At 42.2% G+C, this 6,000-nt stretch overlaps 1 protein-coding gene across 1 annotated transcript in view; it reads right to left on the reverse strand.

Moving 5' to 3' along the window:
* NUP93 (nucleoporin 93) overlaps window positions 1-5,755 on the reverse strand; it is a 103,824-nt gene extending 98,069 nt beyond the window's left edge. The window contains exon 1 of the mRNA XM_038754504.1: window positions 5,697-5,755. The gene's annotated coding sequence lies outside the window, so the exon portion shown is untranslated. The remainder of the gene's footprint in view (window positions 1-5,696) is intronic.
* Between the last annotated feature and the right edge of the window lie 245 nt (window positions 5,756-6,000).

Below are 6,000 nucleotides of genomic sequence, written 5' to 3' on the forward strand. Positions count from 1 at the left end.
GGGCCATCTCCTTGTCCTTTTAGAGAAAGTAGCAATATCAAAGACCATGTGTTTGTCCTTTTGGTAAGGGCCCTATAGTCCTGTTTTGTTGGAATATAATCACTTTTTAAACGGAAATTTTTAAAAGATAGAGTTCACATCTGAGCTCAATCAAGCAATGGTATTTATTATGTCTCTGACTACCGTTTTCCACTAGAAAAACTACTTGTGCCTTATGTTGTCGAGTCGTCTTTGACCCATAGGGATTCCATGGACACATCTCTCCCAGAACACCCCACCTCCATTTGCAGTCGTTTTGTAGTGTAGCCATAGAGTTTTCTTGTTAAAAATACTGAAGTGGTTTACCACTACCTTCTTCCATGCAGTAAACTTGAATCTCCACCCTCGACTTCCTCCCGGGCCGCTGATGCCCAGCACAGGTGAGGGAAACTACAGTGATTTGTAAGGAAGAGCTGTTGCTTCTGAGGATACCATCTTTCAAGAACTGTTTATTTACTTCTAACTTGGCAGTGTTATCTCAGTTTGTTGACTCTGTGACATTGTTGCTCATAATTCATTACTACAGATATTTGTTTCTGAAAATTCCTACTTAAACTGTGAGCCCCATATGGGATAGGAATCCATCTGATCTAATTATACTGTATCTACCCCAGTGCTTAGCACAGTCCTCAGGGTATAAGAAGCATAATCATAAGAAAAACTGGGTACCCTTAATGCCACAGAGAAAGGACAATGAATATCTCAAATTCAGGAACTTAAGGGGCATGAAATGCATAAATGTGACCAATTCAGACCTAAACAGAAGGTGGAGCAGAAATTTTAGTGTTTGTTTTAGCACCCTGAATAGGCTAGGCTTTAAACCTAGATAAACATTCACCACCATCATGAACAGTATATTCATTCATTCAATCATATTTATTGAGCACTTACTGTGTGCAGAGCACTGTACTAAGTGCTTGGAAAGAACAACTTGGCAACAGAATATAATCGGCACCTACTGTGTGCAGAACCCCGTACTAGACACAAAACTTGGGACACAAAACTCTTAAATATTTTATGCCTAACATTATTCAGTGATGTTTTGACCAGCATAATCAAAAACCAATTAGTATTAGCGGTGCATCCCTAAAACAGAAGTTAAGAGAGACAATGGGATTATGAGGAAGTCCTTTCCACGTTCAGTAGAATCACAGACTGCAAACTCCTTGTGGGAAGGGATCGCGTTTACCAATTCCGTTGCATTGTACTTTCCCACGCACTTTGTAAAGTGCTTTTCATGTAGTAAGAGCTCAATAAATTGACTAATTGGTTCAGGTAAATAGTAAAGTGCTGAGATCCAGAAAAAGGCTGTCTCTTCGGTTGTCCTGTTACTTCCTCCATTTACCTCAACTTTGCAGTTTAGCTTTTATTAACAGCAGTATAGTTTCATTCATTCACTCAATCCTATTCATTGAGTGCTTAATGTGTGCAGAGCACTGTACTTGGGAGAGTACACTACAACAATAAACAGACACATTCCCCGCCTACAATGAGTTTACAGTCTGCGGCTGGGGAGAAATCAGATCTAGATCAGATCCCATTTCTTTAGCTCAAAGTCAGTGTTCTGGTAGCAAGAGTTTTTGTGTTTTGTTTTTTTTTTTTAAAAAAAAGAGTAGTTGGGGCAAAGGAAGGAAGCAGAGGGTTGGATTATCAAGAATTTCAGATTCATAGGGTCTGAATTAATAATGAGGTATTACTGTACTTGTGCTACCCAATCTATCAATTACATCCTGGAATTTTACTGATTTCAACGAGGCTCCTAGAAGCCTGAGAAATCACCAGGGAGGAGAAAGAAAGGCAGTAAACACATACTACCCTACAGTTTATTTAAGACAAAATTCTCTTCATAACAGACTCAGTGCAGGAAAAGCCATTAAATGTCTTTCGGTAGAAGAGCTTTTAGAGACACTTGGCACAGCCTGCTTCAGGATGTTCACTGGTATTAGTGATGCACGGTAAGGCATTAACTTGAGCAAGACAGGGAATACAATCTGCTGGTGCCAGAAGAAAAGCAGGAGGCCCAAACCACTCTTTTCCCAAAGAACTGACAGCAAACATCATGGGCCCAACAGTTTCTAGAGGTGAAAATAGTGACAATCTTAGACTCATGGTGATGCAATTTAGGTTAAACAGTCATCTTACTGATGTCACTCAAACTCCATATCGGAATTTGTTATTCAGAATGATCGATCGAAAGGAAAAAAGAGTCATATATTCAGTTTTTCCTTGTCTCGTCTTCTCACTGGCTTCCTGGGTATCACTGCCAGAAGCAACCCACACCTGGGGAAAGCGCTCAGGGCAAATACCTTCCTCCAAATCCAATAACTGATGCTCCACATTTCTGAGAGACAGGGATAAGAAATAACTGTCGACATGGCATAAAATCAAATTAGAACTAATCTTCGACAGGTCTTCCATTATTCATCTGAGCGACAGCCATAAATGGGCCTTGGTTTCTCAGACTGCCTAAGAGCCAATATAAAAACGATCAATTCTCACTTAAAAATGGTTCCCAAACCTAGAGTTGGGCTGAGGGCTTCAAAGCAATCAGCGCTTTTTATGTTTCACTCCAAAAATTAGAAGACAAAGAACAATTTCAAATAATCTCATGATAGAATACTCTTATACTTTCTCAAGCAATTAGTCCCATGCTCTGCATACAGTAAGTGCTGAATACCACTGATAAAAAAGGTAAATACTAGTCTACAGAAGACTAAGAATAAAATAAACCAGGGTCATTTTGACCAGTAAACTAGTCTAATAGGAATCATAATCCATTTCCCTCAAAGAAAACTTTCTACCTTCTCAAATGAGACAAAATTAAGTCAAACATCAATCAATCAATCGTATTTATTGAGCGCTTACTGTATGCAGAGCACTGTACTAAGCGCTTGTAACTAAACTTATGTTGACAAAATAGTGTAACCTGACACTGCAACCCTTCAAAGAGAAAATTGCCACTGCAGCAGAGTTCTAGGTTTTGCAGATTTTTCTAACTGTCTTTGGAAAGGTAACTTAAAAAAAGAAAAAGTAGACATGAGAAACTATACTAACTTCAGTAAAGTCTGATTTATCCCGTAGGTAAAACTGAGGACTGATCCCAACTCTAAAAAGCACCGATCAAGTTAGGTCCTGCTCTATTAAATCACTAATCTAGGTCCAATAAAATAATCTTCCATGTGCTCCCACAATTTTAAATGTGAAGCAATTCTACATCTCGTTTAAAAGAACACTGAATTAAACTGAAAATAAGTCAACCTGTCACATTTGTTCATTCAAAATCATTTCAAACAATTACTTGCTATTAAAAGATGAATATCACTCCTGAAATAAAAATGCGGTCTTTTCCACATCCTCAAAATACAAAACTTGAAACAAATATTCAAAGCTCATTGTTGGTTCCCCTTTAAATGGCCAAAGGCTTGTAGGGAAGCAGCGTGGCTCAGTGGAAAGAGCCCGGGCTTTGAAGTCAGAGGTCATCGGTTCAAATCCCGGCTCTGCCACTTGTCAGCTGTGTGACTTTGGCCAAGTCACTTAACTTCTCTGGGCCTCAGTTACCTCATCTGTAAAATGTGAATTAACATTGTGAGCCCCCCGTGGGACAACGTGATCACCGTGTAACCTCCCCAGCGCTTAGAACAGTGCTTTGCACATAGTAAGCGCTTAATAAATGCCATTATTATTATTATTATTATTATTATTATTATTACCTGGTGATGTAACCCCTTAAACCATTTGATAGTTGGCTTCTCGACACTAAATACACGTGACACATGGATTTGAAAATCATACTTCCAATTATTATCGTGATATTCGAGAATCATTTACTATGTGCCAAGCACTGTACTACACACTGGAGTAGTTAATCAGATCGTATCTCCCCTGTCCCTCCTGGGGCTTGTGGTTTAAGTAGAAGGGTGAACAGGTACTGAACCCCCATTTCAGAGATGAGGACACTGGGACCCAAAGAAGTTAAATGACTTGCCCAAGATCACAGAAAAGGAGCGGGTTGGAGCTGGCATTCCGGGCCTGGAATGCCCTCCCTCTGCCCATCCGCCAAGCTAGCTCTCTTCCTCCCTTCAAGGCCCTACTGAGAGCTCACCTCCTCCAGGGGGCCTTCCCACACTCAGCCCCTTCCTTCCTCTCCCCCTCGTCCTCCTCTCCATCCTCCGCATCTTACCTCCTTCCCTTCCCCACAGCACCTGTATATATGTATATGTTTGTGCATATTAATTACTCTATTTATTTATTTATTTTACTTGTACCTATATACTCTATTTATTTTATTTTGTTAGTATGTTTGGTTTTGTTCTCTGTCTCCCCCTTCTAGACTGTGAGCCCACTATTGGGTAGGGACTGTCTCTATATGTTGCCAGCTTGTACTTCCCAAGCGCTTAGTACAGTGCTTTGCACACAGTAAGCGCTCAATAAATACGATTGATTGATTGACTGATTGATTTATTAGAACCCAGGCCCTGTGACACCCAAGCCCGTGCTCTTTCCATTACGTCATGCTGCTTCGAATGGTATTTATTGAGCACTGTATGAAGGACTTGGGAGAGCACAATACAACAAAGTTGGCAAAAAAAATTCCCTGCCCACCATGCTATTATAAAGCAGTGTGGCTCAGTGGAAAGAGCATGGGCTTGGGAGTCAGAGGTCATGGGTTCTAATCCCGGCTCCGCCGCTTGTCTGCTGTGTGACTTTGGGCAAGTCACAACTTCTCTGGGCCTCAGTTACCTCATCTGTAATATGGGGATGAAGACTGTGAGACCCATGTGGGACAACCTGATCACCCTGTATCCCCCCCAGCGCTTAGAACAGTGCTTGACACACAGTAAGCGCTTAACAAAAGCCATCATTATTACTATCGTTATTACTCTTAATAAGTAATTATGACTGAACTGAATGTGGGAAGGCCTCCTGGAGGAGGTGAGCTGTCAGGAGGGCTTTGAAGGGAGGAATAGGGCTAGTTTGGTGGATGGGGGGAGGGAGGAAATCATCATCATCATCATCATCAATCGTATTTATTGAGCGCTTACTGTGTGCAGAGCACTGGACTAAGCGCTTGGGAAGTACAAATTGGCAACATAGAGAGACAGTCCCTACCCAACAGTGGGCTCACAGTGTGAAAGGGGGAGACAGAGAACAAAACCAAACGTACTAACAAAATAAAATAAATAGAATAGATACGTACAAGTAAAATAAATACTAAAAACTAAATACGAATGAATGAATGAAAAGTGGCGAAACCGGGATTAGAACGCAGGCCCTCTGGCTCCCAGGCTCTTTCCACTAGGATTTGGATCCCATTTTCTGTACTGCTCCAAGGTGCCAACAGAACTGGCGGGAGCAAATGATGTCATCATCATCATCATCAATCGTATTTATTGAGCGCTTACTATGTGCAGAGCACTGGACTGAGCGCTTGGGAAGTACAAGTTGGCAACAAATATAGAGACAGTCCCTACCCAACAGTGGGCTCACAGTGTGAAAGGGGGAGACAGAGAACAAAACCAAACATACTCACAAAATAAAATAAATAGAATAGATATGTACAAGTAAAATAAATAAATAAATAGAGTAATAAATATGTACAAATATATATACAGGAAATGGGCATTGGGCACGAAGAGGGCATGAGGGGCGGCCCTTACCTGGCAGCGCCGTGAGGAGAAGGCCCCCCACACGCACGCGCGCATGCGCGCCCCCGCCGCCTTCTCCTCAGCTCCGTCCTCGCGCCGCTCGATGCGCGCGCGCGCGCCGCCGCCGCCTCCCGATTGGACGAGAGGCGCCCCTCCCAGCAGCCCCCGCGCGGGCCCCGACAAACCAACTTTATTGACAGCGCGCGCCACGCGGACAGGGACACGGCGGGCCGGAGGGAGTCCGGGGGGCTGGGTTCGAATCCCGCCTCCGCCGATTATTATTATTATTATTATTATTATTATTATTATTATTATT

The sequence above is a fragment of the Tachyglossus aculeatus genome, chromosome 11, assembly GCF_015852505.1.
Source record: "Tachyglossus aculeatus isolate mTacAcu1 chromosome 11, mTacAcu1.pri, whole genome shotgun sequence".
In the NCBI taxonomy this organism is placed as follows: Eukaryota; Metazoa; Chordata; class Mammalia; order Monotremata; family Tachyglossidae; genus Tachyglossus; species Tachyglossus aculeatus.